The 26,513-nt window shown below is 38.4% G+C and overlaps 2 pseudogenes; both read left to right on the top strand.

Moving 5' to 3' along the window:
- Window positions 1-2,197, top strand: part of LOC131784716 (uncharacterized) — a 37,781-nt pseudogene extending 35,584 nt beyond the window's left edge.
- Window positions 2,198-7,360: 5,163 nt separating this feature from the next.
- LOC131784717 (uncharacterized) lies at window positions 7,361-25,736 on the top strand (annotated as a pseudogene).
- The last annotated feature ends 777 nt before the right edge of the window (window positions 25,737-26,513 follow it).

Below are 26,513 nucleotides of genomic sequence, written 5' to 3'. Positions count from 1 at the left end.
GATTCTAAATGGATGCAGGGAGAAGCCCTATTCGGAACCAAAGTTTAAGATTTATGTCACAATATTCAGTTTACGAGATTAACCGCATTCTTATTAATTTGCATTCTCTTAATTAAGAGGCCAATTTAAAAATTTGTTTTTCTGAAAAATAATCACATCGCGCAGTGTGCTGCTAATAAGATATGTCTTTATTCTTGACCAATTATAACACTCATCTCTCTATGAATACTCGAGTCAATACGCTAGTTTACAATATCTTTTTACATGTGTTATTTCAGATATCAACGAATGTGCGAAATTGGAGATATGTGGTAATACAGCAACCTGTGAGAACACTATGGGATCATACACTTGCACATGCCTGGATGGATTTGCTTTCGATTCACGAAAAAGGATATGCGTGGGTAAGAAATGTCGACTCTTTTTCCCCTCATACTAAGTAAGGTATGCTCGACGTCCATAACTATTTGTAATAAAGCACGTGTTTGTAGAAGTTTTGAGGGTGATTTCTCTAGTATATAGTCCATCCCTTCTCTCTTGCAGATCATGATGAATGCACGACTGGTCAGCCATGCAATCCCAATATGATTTGTAAAAACACATTTGGATCGTACACCTGTGGCTGTCGCGAAGGATATCGTTTAGACCAAATGCATTGCGCAGGTAATGATAAGGTAGAGGATACGATTTTTAAGTTGTTAACTGCGTTTAAAATAGATAAAAATTTAAAAATGTACATAAGAACAACTCGGGTCTATAACAGAATTCTCAAAAATTTTTTAAGGGAACATAGCTAATGACAGCTGACGGTAAACGCATACTGCTCAAATGTTGTACGAGGTCTGGCGTTCATACCTACGAGGCAATGATAGGGCGAATTTGCTAAATGACAATCTTCTAGCACCACAATCCACGGCTGAAGGTGACTTTATCGCTTTTTTTGCTGTCGGTGAGCGAAAATTTCAAAAATGATAAAAGAGTTTCTTTGTTATAATTTGTTTATTCATTTTTTTGTTTTTACCACTCACCTTATGGTACGATTACACAAAGCACTGAGACCTTCATGTCAGCGTAAAATGGGGTTTCTCTCATCCAGACCCTTTGCATTCCGTGGACACTTAAATTGCTACCTCCATTCAACCGAAGTAGCCTTATCCCCAAAATTGGGAATCATCTCTTAGAGGTCTTCTCGATTGAGTTGTTCATGCCGAATTAATCGTGAACACAAAGGGATGAAAGGTGATGTGTCCTTTCTGTTTTGCATAGAAATTGATGAATGCAAGGAAGAAACATACAACTGCCCTGAGTTCTCAAGTTGTAAAAACCAAAACGGCAGTTATGAATGTCTCTGTAAGGGTGGTTATAGAAAGGCATCGGATGGAAATTGTTCAGGTAATGTTTTAAAGTCGATTTAATTTCTTGGAAAAGTTTAATTTTCGGCCGTAGAGCTGAGGTAACTATATCCAAGCTGATAGATGCATGCTGGTTCCTATCCAAACAATTGGTGCTTACGGTAAGGAAACAATATCACCATTAATACCTGTCATTACTGTCCTCAGAAATTTGTCATCCAGAATGCGAAGCAAATTCATATTGTCAGAATGGAAAGTGTCAACAAGGTCAGTGATTGATTTTATTAAATAGAATAGGATGGTTTGGAATAAAATAGGATGTCACAACAGAACAGGATGAATAAAATGGGGTAGAGTAAGATAGCATGGAATACGTTGAGATAAAAAAGAATGACATAGGATTAGTAAATTATAAGTTTTTCCACCATCACTTACTTGGTCACTATCACAAGCCGAACATTTGTTGAGCCCCATTTATGAAGCGTCACTGTAATTGTTATGCATAAAATCCTTGGTTGCATAAAGAAGTAGCCGGTGACATGAATTAAACATACCCAAAGATGAATGAAATTTTGCAGCCATCATCTGTCATAAATAAACTAGTCTTGGAAGCTTGGGGCGGCAAACAACAATCTCCAAGACAACTGTATCAGTTCGTTTGTGATTAACTGATTATGTTGTAAACATTGCAGTATAGTATGTGTACAAACTACATTCTAACTTTTTCTCGTATTATTGCAGCGTTTCTTGAATCATCAGGCGTTTCATTCCACTCCCGTGTTTTGTTCCTTATGATTGCGCTGCTGTGTTCCTTGGTCCTGCTGTGGTTCGTGGTTTTGCTTTGAATGAAAAAATTTTCCTATTTTACGGCTTCTTAATATACTTTTTATCTCATCATGGAAACTTGAATGATTTTGGAGAATGATCGTATCAAACTCGTTTATCTTAGCTTCCAGTACTCATGTTGAAAATTCATCGCGCTCGAAGAATGATCATATCAAGATTAAGAAAATTAGGAAACAAAACTGAACTGGCACGAAATCATAATGAAATGAGGCAGACAGACATAATTGTCAATGAGGACAAAAACTTGTAAATGGCAGCTAGCACAGGAAAAATAAACCGAGTCCTTTATTTTCTGTTTGATCTTTCAGTCTTAAATAATACATATAGATTTAGAAAATCCTGGAAGTGGAGAGTTTATTTTACAGCTTTTAATTCACTTTTTCAGAACTTCTCAATGGTTACTGTATAGTTTTATTCTCAAATTAAGAGATTATTAGTTAGTTTTTTGTGTAGTAAGGAACTTGGTTAGCTGATGTAGGGAACTCAGCATATGAGCGGTGTGCAGCGAACTTGCAACGAATTTGAACGTAGCAAACTCGCTATCGATAGCGAAACTAGCGTAAACTCGTCGTTATACTCACAAAATATGCTTCTTTGAGAGATAACGTCTCACGGCTTTGATAAACTCCGAAATTCCAATTTTACACACACATACTATAGTTTGCTAACTACTCTTCCGTCACAAAATTTGCTTGAAATACAGACAGAGTAAGTCTGATGGAAAATTCGAAGAACAGCACAATGGTCCTCTCCGATGTAACGCTCGGCGGTGGCGATATTTCGATTATTCGCGAGGAACGTAACGATATATCAGCGATACATCGCGGCTGCCAGAACAATGGCCCTGCGATATATCGCCGATATAAAGGTCCATCTAAAATATCGTTCAAATCTCGCCGATATAGCGTGATTATCGCGATATTCAGGAATGATCGTTTGCATTTCTTTTGCAAAGTACCGTAGAGGAGGCTGGAAGGTTAGACAAATTAAAATCATTTAACTCTGTGTATACCATTGATGCGGTTCCTTTGGTTTCCCATTTCAGTTGGCTCGTTCGGAAATAAACTAAGTGCTTCTCGAATAGCTTCGTCCATAGAGCATGATACAACCGCCATGCTGTTGTTGAACTGATGCCATTATCACATGATTACGTCGTTATTGCGTTCACATATGAATGAATGGTTAGATTCTATAGACGATATCGCCCATAGGAACTCTTTTCAGGGATACTAACCGACAATTCGAAATCCTGCGCGTTCTAAGTAAATTATCATCCGATTCTGGTGAATTGAGTTTCTTTTCAGCAAAATACTAATGTATGGCTCCTGAAAATCACCAGTTTTTCGATCAGTTGTGCTGGGATGTTATTAGCTGTGAAGACTCAAGTAGCGTAGCTCAGTTGTGATAGATTAGTTTTAATCCGTCGATAAAGTTTGGTTGTTCTGTTCGGCTTGTTGGTCATTTCAACGTCGTTAAGAGTTCAGTGTTTTATGTAGATAGTTTTTTGTTGAGGGATAGATTCATTTATTATTACTGAGAGATGAAAATAAGCGCATGGCGGTTTTGCAGTGGATAAGTCATCTCTCTTTGGATTTTGTCTGTCTCCAAGAGACTCACGTGACCTCTCTCTCCGAGAGTTCGTCCTGGTTTTCCTCTAATGGTTTTTCCTCTTTGGTCTCCCCTGGTAGTGTTCATTCTTGTGGTACTGTTATTCTTTTCCGACCTGCTTACTATTTTCGTGACTTCCAGACTGATGACAGTGGTCCTTTCGTCTTGGCCGAATTCCAAATTCGTGAATCTCTCTTTCGTATTGCTTGTGTGTATGCTCCTAATAGAAATCTGGAGAGAGCTGAATTTTTTTGCTATGTTTCCTCCGCCATTGATCCGTCGGTGTCGGTGAAGAAAACCTCTTTTTTACCATGTGCCATCATTCAGAATTCGATCAAATTACGTATGTAAATTACCAAAGAAACGATCTTCAAAATGAACTAAAGTTTTCTTTGGGCAAATGTTTTCTCGCGACGTAGGAAACTCTTCAAAATAGCACACGGAAGACATAAAATCACGCCATATGTTGATTGCGTGACCAAAGAGTTAAGGAGCATTCCTGCCTTTGAAACTACTCAAAATCGTACAGAATACCTTTTTCAGAAACAAATAACAAATTTATACTCAGTTTTGTTAAATTACTTTGTCTTTTATCATTTGAAGTTTGTTTCTGCAAAAACTTTGCTGGTCTCTCGCATACGAATCTTTAGTTTCTGCCCATTGTTTAACTTTATATGTGCTTAACCGTGCCTTTTAACTAACACTCGATAGAAACCAACAAAGTTTTCAAAGGGAGGTTTTTGCAGGAGCTAAGTGGACTAAGTTAGGGCTTGCATTACCTAATTAGCATAATTGCAGTTATGGTCGCTCGACGGTCATTTTTTGAAATAAGCACAATTACGTAGAAAAGAAAAAGGAAATCTAAATATCCATTTGGCTCTGATTTTGCCTTTATTTTTACCAATTTGATTTTTTCTGCTGGAGTGAAAATACTTTTTAATTACCGCAACGTCTGTTCGCCTTGTGACGTATAGGCAAGACAATTAAATTTTACAAAACTTAATTAACCGCGAAAGAGTCATTGTTGCTTGTCTTAACTGTCACTGCTCTTAACAGCAAATAACCTTTTCGGCGCTTCTAACAAACTTCAGCTTCTTTGTTCGGTAAAAACACAGTTGCGAAACCGTGTCAGCAGGACTGTACACAAAAGAATTCACAACTAACAGCAGCTGCAGGGACCATCAAACATTGTCATTCATTCCCCATTTGCCTGACCTTGGCAGCCCACGACAAGGCTTGTTAGAATATCGACATACGGCTTCTTACTCTTAACGTTGACCTGGGAAGTATCGAGACCGAAAAAAGTACAAATGTCATTTAATACCTAAATTGAAAAGTTTGAAAGCTTAGCATTATTAAGAGCGACTCTCTATAGGGACCGAGTGAGATTGGAAAAATGTGGCACAAGGTCGGAAAAATGGACTCCCTGATATTTCGTCCAGAGATAACCTATAGTATGCTAAGAATCGTGATATAACTCCTGGGTTCTTGAGAAAATTACCAAAAACCGTCGACCACCCGTCAAGCCGAAAAATCACAGAAATAAGGTCACTTTTCATGATCAGATAATCGAACTCGCGTGAAGGCGCATAACAAATTATGGTTTTCCTTAGTTTATAATTTTATTTAAGAGGTATTGCTAAGCTGCCTTGATGTCTGGACAGAGGTCGTTTTTGAACCTTTTCCGCGATAGTCGAACACCGCTAGATTCAATAAGTGACAAACTTGTAATACTAATTTATTTTATCATTGTTCAATGCCCGAGTGTTGGGATGACATGATACAGTGCGAGTTGTGCGAGGAATGGTTACACATGAGCTGCGAGGTATTTAAGACTGCCCCGGAGGGTGAGTGGCTCTGCATTGTCTGCAGATTCCCAGACTCTAGACGTCTTCGTAATTGTTAAGGTGTTGTTTCGGATCCCTCAACAGTTAATAATCGTTAAAATTAGACAATAAGATTGATTTCGATGTAATAGTCTCCTCTTTTGTTAGGACGTTGACATTAATGTTGATTTGCATCTGAAAATAAGCTGAGAGTTCCAATAGTTCAGAATAGAAACATTTTTACTTATCATAGGCTTTACGAAAGACTTGTAATACAAGTAGTGTCTTCGTTCTTGTTCAAAAACTGTTAATGTTATTATTTTAGAAGATCAGACTGAATTATTTTTGTGACTGGACGCAATAGTCTCCACTATTGTTATGACGTTTCGTACCAAAGTTGATTCGCATCAGAAGAAGGAAAGATTTTTTGTAACAATTTCAATAGTTCGAATGCAGTAGTTTGTTCACATCTAATTCTTGCGTATACTGTACGACTCGCTATAATGAATGCGGTAGAATTGGAACGAAATGGCTTTTTTTGTTTTAGTTGTTTTTTTTTTTTTACTTTTATTGTGGGAATGTTGTGTTGTGATTGAAAAGAACATCAACAAAAAAGCTTGCAAATAGAATTAGTAACCAAATATGATACAAAGGATGCTTAAAAGGAAAGTTTGGTAGGGGGGTCCAAATCTGCGAAGGGCGTCCATATCCGCTAGCGGATTTGGACCAGGGGGTCCAAATCTGCTGTGACACCGGTTCCAGGCTAGGCTTGTGCAACACTTTTCCGGAAAATCAATCCAGAAGTTGCAATATCTACCTCTCAGTGAGCAACCTCTTGATATTCATTTAGTTTCTTGTATAATAAAAAAAAAATTCGTAAGCGCGAGACAGAAATCTCGGTCTAGTGAGTGTAACGCAATCTTTCCTTCGTCACTTCCAGACCAGTTCTGTATTTTCGCTAATATGATTATATACTCAAAAATAAATTAAGTAGCAGAAAAATGTCCCCAGTTCAAGAGTGAACAGAACGGTGTATAGTTATCTTTGAGAAAAACTTTCAAAGCTTATTCTCGATAATTATTATATGAGTACAGTTCCGCGACGGAAACATGCAACAAAGTGGTTTCGTAGAAGTTTCCGTTTGTTTTCCTTTGGCGTCATCAACATGTTACGTCACCGGAAACACATGTTGCATCCAACGGAACACTTGCGGAAACATGCAGAAAAGTGGTCCGGTTCGGCTGTGTCCGCAGCTACGGAAACATGAGTAAACGTTATGATTCTGTCGACGGGAACACGTGTTAGCCGTTACGTTTCCGCAATAAAAACAAAGGTTTCCGCAACATTTCCGTAACCGGAATTTTGGTTTTTCGTCCTGTGTAATTCACATGAAAAATCAAGACGGATGAAATTTTGGCAGTGCGTGTTATCTGAAATTTGTGCTCGTGTTACACGACAAATGCAATACCTTTTAGCCAATCAGAAGCGCGTAATTTCATGTATATTATTAAAGTGGAAATAATCGAGTCAAATGCATTACTCTCCTATTTTTTAAATTTGTTAGAGAGCGCGCGCACTTAATTAATTGATCTTGCGCAATTTATGACTTGTTGACGTCATTAAATTATTACAAATCTATAACACTGGCCTTCAGTGAAATAAGTGTCGAGCAGTCGCCATGTGAAAACTTAAGTAGACTGTTCATTCCTAGATCAGAATTTCATTGTAATGAGCAGAAATACCGTTGTTGAGATTTTGTTTCTTGTCTTGCTGCAATATTTTGCATTGCTAAACGGTAAGATGGTGACGACCAAAAAATTATGGAGATATGGTATTGTGCTGTATGTGACTGTCACATAATATCGTGTTTTCACGTTTAAATTAAGTTAGTTCAGTCTTCATATCATTTAGGGTTATGGATATTTTATCACTTTTAAGTGAGTTTGTGTTTTTTTTCCATGAATGCCCTACTGTATAAGAATTACGACCCAGGTTACGACGTTATGAAGAAAATATAAAAACAAAAGGAATAAATTATTCATTCCTGATATTTCTTTTTAAAGCGTAAAGAGAATGAACCAATATTTACAAATTTTCTGATTAATAAACGAAAAATCAGCTACTTTGAAGGATTTAGAGCATATCAGTGCCAGATATCTTTTAGTGAATGATTATTCGAATATTCCCTAGGGATTTCAAAAGGTGTGAGGTCATCAAAAGTGAAGACATTTGTTGTCGTAACACACTACATACAAAAGTTGTGCTTTCATTTCCCGAAATTTCAAGTATGTTGTTTATTTTTATTAGTTACTGGAGATTGGATTGATATTGCTGAAAAACGACCTACATCTCAAAGCAGCACACAAACTCACTATCTGGCCAGTCATGCCGTAGACGGAAATTCTGAAACCTGCTCTCGAACCCGTCATCTGGTAAAGCAGATGTGGAGAGTTGATTTAGAAACGCGAGTGTGGGTAGTGTCTGTTAAAATTCTAACTAGAAGAAGGCTATCAAACGTTGACATCAGAATAGGTAAGGCTCAAGATAACAGTGAAAGAATTTCTATGTATAAACCAGTCATGTGATAAAATTTCGATCCATCTGTGGGCTTGGATAACTTCCATACATTGTGGAGTTGAACTTTGTTCGTTTGTCTCACGATAGAGTCACCTATGATGTAGATCGCGACGTTTCGACTGCAATACTGCTAGTCTTCATCAGGCGACGAGGTCGATTCGATTGTTTACGTGTCGCTATTTTGAAAAGAACTTCCTGTAGAACAACCGTGTAAAAGCAAGCCATTTCAGTTTTCTTTCCTAACAAAACAGTTAACACGTCCACAAAAAATCTTGCGGCAGTCATTATTCCAAAAAACGAACAAACCAAGTTCAATCAGCAAGGTTAGAAAAGGCGGAAAACGCGACGTCCTTGCTGAATATGACCACTCGTAGCCTTGACACTGAGGTAAATAGTTGTTTTAGTATATACTAAAATAGCAAGATAATACAGCATAAAAATATGATTTTGAATATTTTTTTCCTACAACGATTAAAATACTTCCGGACACGGACCCGCGTGAGTTGCTCGGTGGTGCAAAGGATATTCGGAGTTTGAGTACACAATCAAGGCGCGCCTTCAACGTTATCCGCTCTCTTAATATATGCTTAACTGGGATGTTCCGATAGATGGTGATAATCAATGTGCCGTGCGCTCTACCATATGTCGTTGCATAAAGGTTTCGCAAGGGTGATATATCGGAGAAATTGTAATTGCTTAAATTTTTTCAAATGTTTATTTTTTTCATTACGAAAGAAAATTTTAGTTGGCAAAAGGAATGAACAAAAAATTCAAACGCATTGATCTCAAGACTTAATCATCAATTAACAGAATCACAAATTGACAAACCATTATCTTTGAAAACTGCTATTGTGATGTCAGTAAATGAACTGTCAGCTCTGATTCTATCAGGTGGTTTTAAATTGGTCCATTGTGGTACCTACGCATTATGCATTGTTGCTTCGGACAACAACAAAACATTGTTCCTGGAACGAAATTCTGTTCATAAGGGACATAAATTCCTTTAACGGTGACGGTAACTTCGCCTTCATTTTGTTTTTTTCTTCAAGCCCGGCATCTCGGTGCTTGTCCTCTTTTTTTTTTTTTTTTTTTTCTCCTTTTCTAGAGTCCAGACTTGTTAGCTTTTACTTCGAGAGTCATTTGGAAGGAGGTCCTCTATTATTTCTCTCCTTGTTTTTGTGGTGGCCTTTTTATATGCAAGGTTCTGCGGTAAAAAAGAGTAAAATGTATTTGGGTGCATCTTTAGGGCAAATGGAGCTGGATTATTTTTGAAAAGGAAAATTTGAGGGGAGAAGTGAAACATTTATTCTGTGAATTGCCAGGGTGACAGTCACGCAAGTCATGCTCATAGCTGAGTGTCACTTATGTTTGATTAAGGCTGAATTGCGCAAACAGTCTGGTAATGCAAGTTCAATTTTTTATCGCGTTATTTGCTACGAAAAAGAAAAGAAAAAAAAGAGGACCGCTTACCTTTCAAAGCTATCCCCTGTAGGAATCACTAGACCGCTATAGCATGCAGCAAGATTCTGAAGAAATAACCATAACTGTTTCCAAACAGACGGCGCAAACCCCACGTGGTTTTTTAGGAAAATTATCTCCGGCTTTATCGTTTCTTTCAGCTAAAACAGAGATGCTTGGCACGGGTGATCAACTTAAAATAAGCCTGAACGATACCACAAAAAGTAGACAACAGTTTAAAACGAGTAACGTACAAAGTTCTAACGATTCAGAGCTTTTTAACAACCCTAATTTCGACACTGAAGCGTGTCCATGAAATCTGGCACAGATTGAAGTTTGTACAATCAAGGCACTTTCCACAGGTAGCCTGTGTAGGAAAAGTACATGGGAAGGGTAGGGAGAAAGGGGCGCATTTAAAATAGCTTTAAATATAAAAGGACTGGATAAAAGATTGGGATTTTTAAACCTCAGCAGGATAAGACTAGTGCGTTCACATCTATACATTATTTGGAATAGCTCGTTTTCTACACCCTAGACCCGCAACATTTCGTAGCCGTTTTAAATCTCCTCCCCACAAACGGCTTCTTTGATCCGAAGCGCATGCCTACCAATCTACAATGACACAAGTGTTGGCGCGAAAATCGCGGGGGTTTCCGGTGAATGAGGCACAAGATGCTGTTGTGGTTTCCGTTCACATTTCCGTTTAAGTAGCTTGATTGACTGTATGATACAACCTATATTTTGGAAAAAGTGTGCCATTGTCATTTTATGCCAGCTATAAACGTACTAATAAAAACAAATAAATAAATAAATAAGACCGGAAAAAATTGTCAAAAATAAAACCGGAATACCACAAATGAACTTAGGGCAGTTATGAATAAAGCTTAAAAACTATTTTTATTTTTAGAAGCCCGCTGAAGGCAGGTTAGCAAAAAGCATACAAAACTAAACAGACGATTTTGAAGAAAATTACAGGATGTTCATCGAAAATCGACGAGGATTTCAGAGCCAGGGAACTTCCAAGAGCGAAAAATTTAGAAAATTTAGTTGGGATAGTGATAGTGAATAAATGTACTCGCACAAGGAAATGGGGTTCGCATCAAAGCAGCCGTTTGTGGGGAGAAGCGTTGCATTTAGGAGAAACCATCTTCTTTCTCCCGCGACAATTTTCGGGACCCACGAAAGTCTTCCCGCGACCCGCGACAATTTACCCGCGACCCGCAATAATTTACCCGCGACCCGCGACCCGCGACCCGCGACATTTCACCCGCAACCCGCGAAAATTCACCCACGACCCGCAACCCACGCCGTTTAGATTTTCTCCACGCAAAGGACTTGTGATGTAAGCCTCTCAAGTGGATTTGCTTAAAGTAATCCAACACGACTCGAACTTAATCATAGGTGATGAGGAACAACTGGCTTTTGAATCTAACCGACTGTGTCGCCAAGGTCTTGAAATCAAAAGCGCTTACTTGCAACGATATGACTGTGCTGAGCCAATGCTGGGCAAATATGTTTATATTTCACTGGGCCACAAAGGAGCAGCAACGCTGGAATTGTGTGATGTACTGGTCCACATGAACACGGGTAAGTTCCCGCTGGTCTATCTTGCACTACCCGTATCGGCCTTGTCTCTCTTTTTCGGTTTCTGTTTTGTTGCTGCCCACCTACCCCTCCCCTAACCCAACAACATTAACCCTACCTTGTTATCCATTGAATGTTGTTGGGTTAGGAGAGGGGTAAGTGGGCAGTTGCCTAGATACTGACACTGATCCTTCTTCTCCATCCACCCCAGCATCAATATGTCCCTACATTCATTCACATATCGGTCTATTCATTTTTTCCACGCTCACAAAAGAGATTATAAACATTTTATAATCTCTTGGCTCACATTATTTAATACATAGCAACCAGTTAGAAAACCGACTATAAGAGTGGTAATCCGCGAGTCTTTGCATATCGTTTAGATTTTGATTTATCATTGTGGAGAATGTAATATGACTCTTTTTCTGGATTCTTGCCTTCAGGTAATGCATTTGACGACCAAATGACTTACCTTCTTCCTACGAGTTCTGGCAAGAAACTGATCAAGGGGATTATAAGGAGCGCAGATAAAAGTGGTAAATTTTGGTTCAAGGTGTTCAAAAACAGAAAAAGCTACGATAATTATACACGTTATAGGAAAGACGTCATTATAGATCTTCCTCCAGGAAAAGAAATGTTGAAGAGGAACGCATCTATCCTAATACCTGTGGAGCCAAGTGAAAACCACTACCGGGAAGATAAATGTGGTCCGAAGAATCATGACATCTACATCAACGGAACAGTCCTTGACTACTCTGAGGATAAGGGAACTGTCGCGGTCAAAAGTGTTTACATCCGTAAGCTCACACAACTTCATTTGCTTTATTTACCAAACCTTTTAAGCCTACAGTCTTTCTTGATTCTAGCTTGATGTTGTTCCCCAGCGATTCGCAGAATGACTCGAGTCGGTAGAACTAGATGCGGTGGCGAGGATAGGAGAAAGGGCGAGAGCTTTGTCAATAAGTGGTTGGAGTGGTGCTATAACAGGACTCTACAGGGGCAATACCCTAGAGGCCGATTTACACGGTGCAACTTTGTTACATGCCACTAGCTTGCCACACGAATTGCTTCGTATAAATCAAACCTACAAATCGCTTACGAATTTTCCATAAATTTCGAATTCTAAATTTTTTGTCTCAAAAAAATGTCGTAGGGATTTAAAAACATTGGTTAAAACGTATTTTGTGACAAATTTCCTGACATGTACCCGACGTTCGTCTTGTAGAATCTGTTATTAACTTTTAATACTGCACTAGATAGCTTTTGTAGACTTAGTTTAACTGAATCCTCGATCGTAATGGTATCAATTCCAAGGCTCACTATGATCTCTATCCATTTAACAGCTTTCAGTGAAAAGAAAATCAAGAAAAAGCGACTGCGGATCTTCCATTGCAGTATAAGTAACGTGCGAATAAGAAGAGGTGAATAAATATGTGCTGGTATTGAATATCATTTCTCCTTCCTTGTTTTTGTTTTGTCTCGATCGCAGAATCTCTTAAACTTTCTCATCAAATGCAAATAACCAGTTGATATCACGCCGGCTATCAGTATCATAGAAAGTAATTGTTTTGTTCATAGCTAACATCTGTGACATGCCAAACAAATGTGGTACCTCACTCGGATCTCAATGCGACAAAACATTCATCAGTTCGTCGTTTCCTCCGGGCGCGTATCACTGCAAGTGCAATGTTGGCTTTATTCCATCTCCTTCTTCAAAACTTGGTATGGACAATCATGTTAATCCCGGCGAACGCTGCATCAGAAAACCAAAAGGTAATTAGGTTTGTTGATAAAAATTACACAAAAATTAATAGACTGTGTCAATTTTTGTGGGAGAGAGTTGCCTCCAGTGCTTTGAAGGGTGAACCAAATTTACAGATCTAATCACTGTTTTTACTTTCTGTTCATCAAAGGTTGACTTAAACAATATACACATACTTTTTGTATTGGTTCTTTCATCAGCGCGCTTTCAGTTGCAACACAGCGGCCAGAATCTTGCCTCAGCAATGAAAGTAACTGCGTCTTCGACTGACAACTTTGACGGTTGCAAGAAAGACGTGGGCTGTAAAGAGGTTCTCGCTTTTGGCCGGTTTGTAGTGGATAGCAACTTAAAAACATGCTTCCTTTCACTAAATGAATATAAACCTTGGCTCATTGTGCATCTGGACGACTATAGGCCAGTGTCTTATGTCCGTGTTGCTGCTTCCCCGAAATTTCCTTTGGATCGTCTCATAGTGTCCGTAGGTATGAAAATACTGCAAGTTACGGATAAATCTAACAGTAAAGTTATTTCGTATTAAGCCTCATTTATCAACCCTTTTGAAGATGTATCTGTGATGGGGACTGATCCAGGAGAGTGACGGTCATAAAAGATATACAGGATGTAAACGGACTTGAGTACGAAAAAACAATATGACTCTTACTTCTAGAGCGAAGGCTGTACATAAGTCCAGCATCCCTATTAAGGATGAATTTGTGTTGGATTGAGTGTATATCCTCCGGGGCTCGTTGATTTGTTTGCTTTTCCTACCATTCGTGTTGCATTTCCATTCATTAATTGCGATTACCTTCTTTTCCAAACTTGATTTAAAGTTTATTTCATTCTTTTGTATCATTCAGGTGAAATAAAAGGAAAGTTGAGTCACTTTAAAAAGTGTGCATTTCGGCGCGTGTTGGAGAAAGGACAGCAGTTAAGCTTCGGATGTGACGATTACTTGTTCGGAAATGCCGTGAAAATAACAACTAACTCTCGCATATTGAGTTTATGTGAGGTTGAGGTGTACTCTTACTCTTATGGTAAGAACAGCATTTTGCAACACTTATTACTTCATGTAAAATCTCAAATAAGTCTATTTCATAAATTCATCCTTCAAATTTTTAGTTTGCAACTTAATCTTCATCAGTCGTGCGGTGTTGGAAGTATTGGAATAATTTTGTGAAATGTTTCCTTTAGGGCGAAACTTTTTTCTAAACTTGATTTGAACCTTTAGGAGCTGTAAGTCTGTAAGTTTCGAACTTTTTGGAAAAATCGCGGCCACTTAACCTTACTGATTTGACTAAAATTTGACATGAAGGCTAATTTTAGGGTCCTAACCACGAAATGGAAATTGAAAAGTTCCAGTTATTCTTTTATTCTACGGGTGCGTACCAAGGTTTCATCTTCCTTGGGGAGAAAATACCTTTCAGAAATTTGTATAGTTATTATGCCTGGTAGACTACCACGTAATTTACAGACGCAGAAACTCGCTATTGTAGATTCCTGAATTGTTTTTAGTATTTGGGATCCCAGATTAAAATATAGAAGCTGATTATCCAAGGCTTTTTGACCATGCTTTTATTGAATTTTAACAGCGAACGTTGCTTTGCAACCTGCATCTAAACTCAAAAAGTCTCTCATGAACGATGGAGATCTCCAGTCATGTTTTAGGACAACAGGAACTGTGTGGTCTCTGGACCTGGGAAATAATATCCGCGTAGCGGTGGTATTTATATCACATGGTCGTTCAACGAGTCTTGGAGGTTCTGAAATAACAGTTGGTGAGTTCAGCCAGATGTTATTCTGAAATTATGACTCATTCTATCAATCGCGTTTCCGTGTGGGTCTTTGGTTACATTGCCAGGTTCAGACTACTTTTTGTCTTTACTAACGTTTTTACTTACGCACGGCTTTTTACTGAATTGTCTTGAACGTTTCCGTGAGCAGAAAGGACTCAGGCCAGGAGTATTGGGACTCAATAGTGTACTGTGCGCTAAAACTTGAATTAGAGGGACCCTAACTAGCAAGACTGTGGTTTTTCTGTAAGACCCCAATGATCATGAGGACCTTATCGTTTACGGTGTACTAAAGCTTGTATTGAAGTGAGCCACGACCGGTGATAGTCCCGTGAGTGTTCTATAACACCCCAATGATCGTGAAGCACCTGATAGTGGGTCGATAGTTTACGGCGTACCAAAGGTTGAATTAAGTGGACTAAGACTACTGATAGTCACGTGGGTGTTCTGTGACACTCTAATGATTTTCTGGACAAAATATAATTGTATAATAATACAATGGGGCTTGTATTAAGCCGACCACGACGAGAGTTCTTTGGGTGTTCGCATAAGAAATATTTGTCTGTATTCTAAGTTATAAATAAATATGTATGTCTGTCTGGGTATATAGAGTGTTCAAAAGAAGCGGTTCTTATTGCGGTTTGTGCTAAGTCAGGGTAAGTGCTATGTGTTGAGTCCAGCATTGGCTGTACACATAAATGCATAACTGACTGTGCTGTTTTACTATCAACCATGGCTGTCAACTTTGAAATTACAGGTTACTCAGGAAAGAAAGAAATCTGTACAACAATTCCTAAATATAAAGAATCGGCAAATTACTTTGAATGCCAGAAGCCGGTTATTGGGAATAGATTGGATGTCGACTTGAAAAGTCGTCGCACTTTTGAAATTTGTGAAGTGGAGGTTTTTCAGACAAAGACAGGTAAGAATGCGCAATTTTCACTCTTTTTCCAACAGATGTTTCTTTATGAATCAAGATACCCACGACTGCAAACGTTTGAAAAATTTGCGAAATACCTGAAGTTTGTATTATTACTTTATAGATCGACCATTTGTTCGCTTGTTTCTTAGTAATATTTTGATTCTATTTTCAGTAAACTTAGCTGCAAAGCGTCCTGCGAAAGCATCTCAAGATAACGACAATGCATACAGAGGCTGTGATCAGAAAATAGGTATTGTATTGTTTTGTACGCAAATGTGCATTTATTTACAGACTTTCTATCATAATAAGTTATTTGCTTGTTCAGTATTTACTAACCTTGTTCGTCTAATTCTTTCTTTCGTCGCAGACAAATCGTTCTCTATCAACGAAGATCATGTTCCACTGTGGTGGCGTGTAGACTTGATAGCAGTATGCAAAGTTCATTTGGTGCGAATTGTGACAGCGACAGGCTACAAACCGGCTGACCTCAAAGGTTTAAAAGTTCTAGGCAAGTTATCGAATACGTGTGTCAGACCCCTCTCTCAGAGCAACTTGATATCTTATTCTTCACGACGAAAAAGTCAGAGCACCCTCGCCACATGCCCTCTGACGAATTCTTCTTGTGAATGAATCTTTGGTATTTCCACATTGACAGGAGATGGAGCTAAAGTTGGCAGTCTGGATTCTCCAACAGCAGAACCTGTCCAGACTATAATTCTTTCAAAGGACACCAGAAAGAGGATTGTCAGCCTCTTTCTTGAAAAATTTCCCGCCAAACTCCAGTTCCGTGAGGTGGAAATTTACAATGGCCCGTTGTTAGGTAATGATATACATATCAAAGCAATTTTGATGATTGGTGTTAAAAGTTGTACCTTTACTTGAGCGCCGTTTGATGCAGAGCTATTTATGGAATAATTTTTCTTGAATTTTTGGGCTTTAGTTGTTCTTTCAGGAGGGGTCTGGTTATGGCATATCAGTGTTGGTTCAATAAATAGCCATTTTGTGAGAGTTTTGACGCGTTAGGCGGCGAGGCCACGAGAGTCTTGGAACGGAAAAATAAGTTTCTCCACTCAAACATCTTCTCCACTTTATCTGAGCACCTAGGCCTGGAGTTTCATCAAGCACCCAAAAAACCGCCAGCAACGCAAGCTTTTAATACTGCTAGAAATGTCCTTTATCACGAAAATATAAATCAGTATTCCCATGCTATGCCTTTAGAGTTTTTTTTTACGTTTTCTAGTTGTTGATGTCTGTAAAAAGCCTTATATTTGTGGCGACAATTACAAATGCGTGAATGGGAAAAAAAGTCATTCGTGTATTTGTCCGAGTGGATTCCAAATAACAGGGCGGTATAAGAAATGCAAAGGTATGTGAAGCAATAAGAGGATATTTGTTTTGCTCTGATGATTTGAATTCTTCACTATGACTGAATATCAGAAATATTTTGTTTGTTTCAAACGCGATATTTTAATTTATGAAAACGTTTTTCGTATCAGCTCCTCGCAGTGACTGCTCGCTCAGTCTCGATTTAGTAGATTGCAAATATTTAACATTTATTTGCCGAAGCGAAGTGAATTTTGTTGAATGATTCCCGAAACAAAGTCAAGGAGATTATTCAACAATCTTCACTAAGCCTCAGACGAATAGGTGCTTTAGTATAATTTCTAAATAAGGTGCTATTGAATTATGTTGTAAATTCGTGATGTAAATTGAAAATTATAAATTGTGCCACAATAGTTCTGAATTCAGTTTTTCTTAGAATTTAACAGGTTCATTTTATTCCATCAGCCAAAAACTACATATCTTTCTTTTGTAACGTGTAGCGCCAAATGTTTTAGTATTTTTTTCGTTTTTTAGGTGTGTATTTCCTTTCTATTACGTATGTCACCTCCATTGACAAAACACGAGATAGCAATTTTGACATAATCACCTTACGCGAAGCAATTATAGCGAGATATGACTCAATCTTCGACCAATCAGAGCGCGCGCACTCCTCTGATCACCGGAGTTGTTGTTAGTATATTCCACACGGGTGAATAGTGCTTTTCGCGTGGGTTTGCTGGCTTGTTCTGAGGTGATTAGCAAGAACTATTTACCTTCGGGCAGACGACGAGATAAAATCGCCTGTCAGAAGTTAAATTTCTGACCAAATTCGGTATTTTTGCTACAAATCTAATATGAATATTTGGCTCCACTTCGATGAATGCTTGTTAACCATAATAGCGTGCACGACGCCATAAAAGACATGACGTATATACTCATATACCATAAACAGTTAGACACACTCATTCAATACAACTGAGGAGGGAGGGGTTGGGCAACATACTTGAAATGCCCAGAGTCTTTTAAAGAAACCTTATTAATTTTTATAAACAGCTTCAATAGCTGCAATTTTTTTTTCTAACTTCAGTAGTTTTCCGTTTTAAAATTCTTAGACATCGACGAATGCGCTTCTAAAAATGCATGTAATCATGAGAGGCACGTGAAGAACTATCATTGTAAGAACACCGCTGGATCATATGAGTGCTCGTGCAGGGATGGTTACGAAGCTGTGAGTGATGCCAAAGGAAAACTTCAAACATGTCGAGGTAAAACGACAACAAACTACTTTGAAACCACTTTATCAGTTGAACTAAGCCTTCACATGGTCATGTGATTAACAATCGGTATTCTTTCCCATGGAATTTCATGATTTCAAGAAATATGAGGATCAGGATTCATTCTGCCAGAATACAGATTTTCAGACGAATGTCAGTGAAGCTGAAGGTTTTATGACCATTTGAAACCTTAACAATTTCATGCTTTCTCGTTCAGAAGAAATACATTTTCCATGACTATTTGTAGGTAAATAAGTACATAATATTGATCATCTTGCAAGACGGGAAGGGAAAATTTTTATAGCAGTTACAATGTTATAGCAGCTACAAAACATAGGCAACAATTTGAATGAAAATCATGTAAGCGTTACTAGAGGAAAAAGCGTTTTCTCTCAATACAAATCCTCCTGCTTTGGAAAGTCTTTTTTTCCTTTGATAGAAAGGCCATGTTACTATGGTCATGATCAATATTGTTGTCATTATTATTATTATCGTAGTTATTATTATTATTATGCAGAAAGAGAGAAAATCGCACATGTTTTAGCCATATTTGGAATCAACTCAGTTTCCAAGACGCGAAATCCTTTATTTGCTTTAGCTGTCTAACATGTCTCAAATTATTCCCAAAAAAAACAAAATGGATGTGAAAGTGAACATAGTTTGTGCTTTAGTGTACAGCTTTAGTTGAACTCGTGCTATGAGCTAATAATTTTGCTATCCTATATCTCGTATTCTTTTCTGAACAATTTTCAGACAAGGATGAATGCAGTAATCCAAAATTGAACGAATGCAGTAAGGACACCACATGCGTCAACCAGATAGGAAGATACATTTGCAAGTGTGTTGTGGGATATGAGGCAGACAAGGGAAGTAAGGCTACCGCCATAGACATCAAGTGCATCGGTAAGAACATTATTATTTTTCAAGAAGTGTTAATGAGACTGTCAAGCTTTAAGATCACCAGTGAAATGAACCACCATGATATGGATGTTGCAATCAGTTAGATTAGCGGGCAATGCGAGACGTTTCGTTACAGCTTACACCAAATTTGTCCAACATGGGGGCTATTCATTAAGTCTTACTTTTAGATATAAAATGACAAAGAGTGCATGGAGAATGGAGTTTGCAAAGACTTTGGAGTTTCGCACCTGTGTGATTGTAAACAAGGTTATCATATGAAAGACAAATGTTAAGTTGGAAAGGTATTATACACAAGAAATGTCAAACTGAGTCAAACTGAGTATCTGTTACATCACAATTACATCTTAGTGTAATGATTTAGTTTTAAAAGTCTTGAGGTCACACAGAATCATCTTGTATGATACATATTTCAGTGCCCAGCCATTAAACGCCTTTTCGCTTCCAGTTAAATAAAAGCCCATCAACAAGGGAGAATTGCATGTTAATAAATACAAAATAATTACCGTATTTATTTGGCTATAAGCCGCGCAAATTCACGCTAATATTCAGTAAAAAATCTGAGCTATAGAAGGGGGTTTGGCTTATAGCCGAGATTTTTCCTAAAACAAAACTTTTTCGACTTATTAGAACAATGATAAATGGGCACGTGTTCGCGTATAAGCCGAGTGAAAATAAATAAAATAAACTTAGGGTAAAGTATGTTGGTCATAAACTTTTTTGTTTTGTGGTGGCTCCTAAAGGAGCCGTTTGTTTGTAGTTGGAGCGGTCTGTTCTTACCTCTCGTCGTCTTCACTGTCTAGATGTTCATGACAATCAGTGTTTCTTTTGTGAACATTGTGTTCTAAAATAGAGCTCGGCTTATAGCGAATGTTTTGGTTTAATTTTTCGTGATGGTGCCGCTGAGTTTACAAATTGGAAGTTTGGGATCTCGGCTTGCAGCCGGGATCGGCTTAAAGCCAAGTAAATACGGTATGTGTCATCCTTCTTCATCCTAAAGATATAAATGAGTGCAACGAGGACAAAAATATCTGCGGCCTCAACTCCGTTTGTACAAACACTGTGGGATCTTATCACTGCAACTGTGAAGTGGGCTTCAAGAGTAATATGAACGATGGAAAGAATTGTTCTGGTAAGTAATAATGAATATTCGAACTCCTGCTTGAATTAAACGATGTTTGATATATTTCATATGTTATCCTTTCAGATTCCTGCTGCAGAGAGAGAATTTTGTAGAAAAGGAGCTGAAAATTTCTTTCTGATTGCCTAACATGCCGATATATTTCCGAGATTTTCGCAAAATAAAGCACATTAGGTTCCGAAAACAACCCAGTTGGACTTACACTTATAAAAAGAACAACAAAAATCTTAAATAGTACATGGAGACCACACAAACATTTTTTCCAAAATATCCATGCATGGATAATACAAGGCACAAATCATAAGCTTTGAAAATTCTTTTCTTTCTAACAGAGAGGCCATGTTACTATGGTCTTTATCAATATTGTTGTCATTAATATTGTTATCCTAGTTATTATCAAAGTTATAAATATGCATTTTCCTCTCTCTTGTTCTGACCCCAAGGACGTCTTTGTAGTTTCGTACTAAGTAAGGTATGCTCTACGTCCATAAGTATTTGTGATAAAGCACGTGGTTGTAGAGGTTTTGAGGGTGATTTCTCTAGTATATAGTCCATCTCTTGTCTCTTGCAGATTATGATGAATGCGAGATTGGTCGTCCGTGCGATATGATTTGTGCAAACACATTTGGATCGTACACCTGTAGCTGCCACGAAGGATATCGTTTAGACAAAATGCATTGCGCAGGTAATAATAAGGTAGAGGATACGAATTTTAAATTGTTAACTGCGTTTAAAAGAAATAACAATTTAGAATTGTGCATAAGAACAACTCAGGTCTACATAATAATAATATTAATAATAATAATAATAATAACCGTTTATTAACAGCATTTCCATGGGTAAAATGGCTCTACATCTGTTATACAAACATAAAATTGGGTATTACAAAATGTCTGAGAGCTGTCTCCGAAAGTGAGATTAAGTGCACGATCTGCTAATTTGTGGTGGGTTGACATTTGATGGGTGGAGAGAACCATGAAGTTGGTCTTATTAGGGTTCAAGGCAAGTTTAGAGTCCTTAGACCATGATCCGAGTTTGGTAAGGAATTCGTTTAAATCACACGTCGTTGATTCCAATCCCATTACTGCACAGTGAGTGTAGAGGGATGGGTCATCAGCGTATTGAGAACAAGATGTGGATAGATCTAGGATTTCTCGGAGGTCTGATACACATAAATTAAAGATCATCGAACCAAGAATCGATCCTTGAGGTATTCCAAACTGTGATTTGAAGTGTGATTTAGTGTCATCAATTTGTACAAATTGTGTTCGATCAGATAAATAGCTAAGGAGCCATTTTAAATAGTTTTAGGAGAAGCCGAGTTTGTAGAATTTCTTTAACGTCGTCTTGAAACAAACCGTATTAAAAGCCTTAGAAGAATGGGAGAGAACCATCAAGACGATCTCTTTCCTTTTCCTAGCGCGTTTTATATAATCTCTTATTCCAAGAAGGGCAGTAGTGGTAGAGTGCCCTTTACGGAAACTGAAAATGTTATCATGAAGAAGAGAGGCGCTATTTGCGAACTCCGACATCTACCGGCCGACCAACCTTTCGCACACCTTAGACAACACCGGTAACATCGAGATTGGTCTTAGTTCGTCATTAATTGTTGGGTTGTCTACCTTGGGTATGGGCGACACTTTGGTGATCTTCCAAAGCTCTAGGAATTGTGCTTTAGTTATACAACCGTTAATGATCCCAGTAAGAGGGCCCGCCAAGTGGTCAGCCACAAGCTTTATTAATGTAGTTAGAATCTGATCAGCTCCCGTGGAACAATCGGACCTTAAGGTTTTAATCGCTTTGAATACCTCTTCTCTAGAAACAGGACAATTGTTGAATAGAGTATGGTAATCCGAATCATCGGAGAGATTTTCGATCAGTTCAGTCAGCTCAACGTAGGGAGTCGCATTTACATTAAGAGTTCTTTGCGCTGTAGACGCGAAATGACCATTCAACGTATCAGGGTTGAAGCGCAAAGGCTTTGGGCTAGGCTTAAGAATTCTGTGGATGACCTTCCAAACTTCACTTGACTTGTTTGAGTAAAGCACCTTCTCAATAAAAGCTTTACGGGAAGTTCGGATAGCAGCTTTCAGTACTGAACGAAAGTAGTCCAAATTTGTATCAGAAGGGGTATTGTGGGCCTCGTATCTGCAGTGTCTCTCTCCTAGGTCTTTAATGTAAGGACATTTCATCCAAGGCGCTGGTGGCCTAGTAACACGTATCCTTTTTAACGGGGCGTGTCTTTCTATGCATTCTAGAATCAGGGAGTTAAGGCTCTCTAATTGTTCGTCTGGATCGTCCGAACATGATATGATGGACATGGGAAGCGTAGAGAAATCCTCTACAAAAGACTCCTCTTTGAAGTTTTTCATACCCCGTATGTGTTAAAGCCGCTTAATGCAAGCATAGATGGCGTCGTGATCACTTATTATGGAACAAGGCACTACACCTGTGTCCGTAACCTTCTGTGGGTAGTTCGTGAGGTGATCTATAAGAGTTTTCGTTGTCTTTGTAGTTCTTATCGGATGCGTCACTACTTGCGTTAATCCAAAGACGTCAAGGATGGTCTGGTACCTTTATTATATTGACATCACCAGTAAGGATTAGCATGCCATCCCATGACACTGTGAGATGACCAAGCAAACTCTCGAGGCTATCTAACCAGCTAGATGGATTTAAAATACGTTCAGAATTATAAATAACGCTCACCAACGCTTTGCTGTACTTGTTACGGCCGAGAATCTCTACCCAGAGGTGTTCCATCTCTGGAAAGGAGTGCTCTATGTCGCGTCGGCGCTTATATTATATTGTCTTTGATGTAGGCGCCGAAACCTCCTCCTTTCAAGCCTTGCCTGTTTCTAAACTTAGTTGTAAAGTCAGGTACCGATACGTATTGTAGTAACTGTGGCTGGTCTCTTAACCAGGCTTCGCTGAAGGCGATAATATCTTACTGCGGAAAAATGTTGACAGTTAGTGGAAACTCGTTAAAAGTGGACGCTAAGGCTTTTGTATTAAGATGCATAATCTTGAAATGTGAGTTTTTATTACGAAGAGGGTGAGCATAATCAGATGGACTTGATAATGCAGCATCCCGAGTGAATTCTGTGGTGTCGTCGAGTAGCTCAGCATCAGGACATTTGTAAAGAGGCAAAGCCATTCTTACGCAATTATCGCACAATCAGTCACTGACCATTGGTTTCCAGTTAACACATTCCCAGTGAAAGCATCCGATACAATTAACACCTAAAATGTTCTTTTGATTGCGTCTAATTGTTTTCTCCCAGAGGTCACATTTGGCTGGTGTTGTTTTCGAACTGGATGTTATAGTTTTGGTATTTGTCGCTTTTTCCTGGCCAGGTCCGGGGTTTTTTGCCACATCACCGCTTAGCAGGAGTGCTAGGGTAGCCACAGAGTTACTGTAATAAGCGATGCGTGTCTTAGAAAAACGTATTTTTCGTCGCTTTATACATCGACCAGAGGCTCTTGTCCCATTCTCAAAGTAAAAAAAAAATAAGGTGATGTTTTGGTGATTATGCTCCATAACATAGGCATCCCACATACCAGAAATAAAAGGCGCGTTAATTATCAGTGGAGATTTAGCAAGCTTTCCATCCTGGGATACCCTTTGGACGTCCTTCCACTCTTGTATGCAAATACGAGACTCGATTACGAGATCTTTCAAATCTTGGTTTCGGGATGTAAACAAATCCATTTTATACCGCTTGGATCAATTCGAGCTCCAGCAAGGACTACTACTTAAGGGACATTATCTTAAGCGGATTGTAGGCTGGTTTCAGGCACGCCGACGCGGTTTATAGCGAATCCAAGGAGGCAGAAAGCGGAGAGCCAAAATTCGTGGCCGATCGCCATCGCAACATTTTTCAGAAATACGCTATCCTAAAGGTTGGATTTGGTCAAGCAGTTGATAACTTCATACTTTGTATTATTATACTACTGTATTTTGGCCACTAGAGGCCGATTTTCAGGCAATGACAGCCGAATGTAAACGCATGCTGCTCAAATGTCGTATGAGGTCTGGCGTTCATACGTACGAGGCAATAATAGGGCGGTCAAAATTTCAAATTGATGTCAAAGATAATTATTAAAATTATCAAAAATGATAAAATCCTTTCTTTATCATACCACTCACCTTGTGGTACGATTACACAAAGCATTGAGACCTTCTTCATGTCAGCGTAAAATGGGGTTTCTCTCATCCAGACCCTTTCCATTGCGGGGACACTTAAATTGCTGATTCCATTCAACCGACATAGCCATGTCCCCAAAATTGGGAATCATCTCTTAGAGGTCTTCTCGACTGAGTTGTTTATGCCGAATCAATCGTGAACACAAAGGAATGGAAGGTGATGTGTCCTTTCTGTTTTGCATAGAAATTGATGAATGCCAGGAAAAAACATACGACTGCCCAGCTTTCTCAAGGTGTAAAAACCAAAATGGCAGTTATGAATGTCTCTGTGAAGGTGGTTATAGAAAGGCGTCGGACGGAACTTGTTCAGGTAATGTTTTAAAGTCAATTTAATCTAGATCCATAGAGCTGAGGTAACTATATCTAAGCTGATAGATGCATGTTGGTTCCTATCCAAATAATTAGTGCTTACGGTAAGGAAACAACATCACCATAGATACGTATCATTACTGTCCTCAGAAATTTGTCATCCAGAATGCGAAGTAAATTCATATTGTCAGAATGGAAAGTGTATGTGCAAGAAGGGCTTTTCTATGGGCCTGAACCTCACTTGTCAACCAGGTCAGTGATTGATTTTATTAAATAGAATAGGATGGGTTGGAATAAAATGGGATGTTACAACAGAACAGGATAGAATAAAATGGGGTAGAGTAAGATAGCATGGAATATGTTGAGATAAAAAAGAATGACATAGGATGAGTAAATTATAAGCTTTTCCAGCAACACTTTCTTAGGCACCATCACAAGCCGAATATTTGTTAAGCCCCATTTATGAAGCGTAACTGTAATTGTTCGCTGGCTATGCATAAATTCCTTGGTTGCATAAAGAAGTAGCCGATGACATGAATTAAAAGTACTCGGAGATGAATGAAATTTTGCTGCCATCATCTATCATAAATAAACTAGCCTTGGAAGCTTTGGGCGGCAAACAACCATCTTCAAGACAACTTTATCAATTCGTTTGTGATTAACTGATTTTGTTTTAAATATTGCAGTATAGTATGTGTACAAACTACATTCTAACTTTTTCTCGTATTATTGCAGCTTTTCTTGAGTCATCAGGCGTTTCATTCCACTCGCGTGTTTTGTTCCTTATGATTGCGTTGGTGTGTTCCTTGGTCCTGCTGTGGTTCGTGGTTTTGCTTTGAAAGAAAACCTTTTTTTTATTTTACGGCTTCTTATTATACTTTTTATCTCGTCATGGAAACTTGAATGATTTTGGAGAATGATCGTATCAAACGCGTTTATCGCAGCTTCCAGTACTCATGTTGAAAATTCATCGCGCTCGAAGAATGATCATATCAAGATTAAGAAAATCGGGAAACAAGACTGAACTGGCACAAAATCATAATTAAATGAGGACAGACAGACATAATTGTCAATGAGGACAAAAACTTGTAAATGGCAGTTCACAGGAAAAAAAATAAACCACGTCCTTTATTTTCTGTTTGATCTTTCAGTCGTAAATAATACATATAGATTTAGAAAAGCCTAAAAGTGGATCTTTTGTTAGTTTATTTTACACAGCTCTTAATTCACTTTTACAGAACTTCTCAATGGTGACTGTAGAGTTTTATTCTCAAATCTAGAGATTGCTCATTGGCTTTTTGTGTAGAAGGGAATTTGGTTAGTTGATGTAGTGAACTCAGCATATGTGGGGTGTGCAGCTAACTTGTAACGAACTTGAACGTTGCAAACTCGCTATCGATAGCAAAACGGGCGTAAACTCATTGTACTCCACAAAATATGCTTCTTTGAGAGATGACTTCCCACGGCTTTTATAAACTTCGAAATTCCAATTTTACACACATGTGCTATATAGAGAATAATACATGGTCGCGCGTAAATATGATAATTTGAGCGCAGCGAGCGAGTGAGATGTCGATTTGAACACGAGAGGAGAAATTCCATATCTATAAGCAACC

The sequence above is a fragment of the Pocillopora verrucosa genome, chromosome 9, assembly GCF_036669915.1.
Source record: "Pocillopora verrucosa isolate sample1 chromosome 9, ASM3666991v2, whole genome shotgun sequence".
In the NCBI taxonomy this organism is placed as follows: Eukaryota; Metazoa; Cnidaria; class Anthozoa; order Scleractinia; family Pocilloporidae; genus Pocillopora; species Pocillopora verrucosa.
This window is presented reverse-complemented; position numbering and strand designations above follow the sequence as displayed.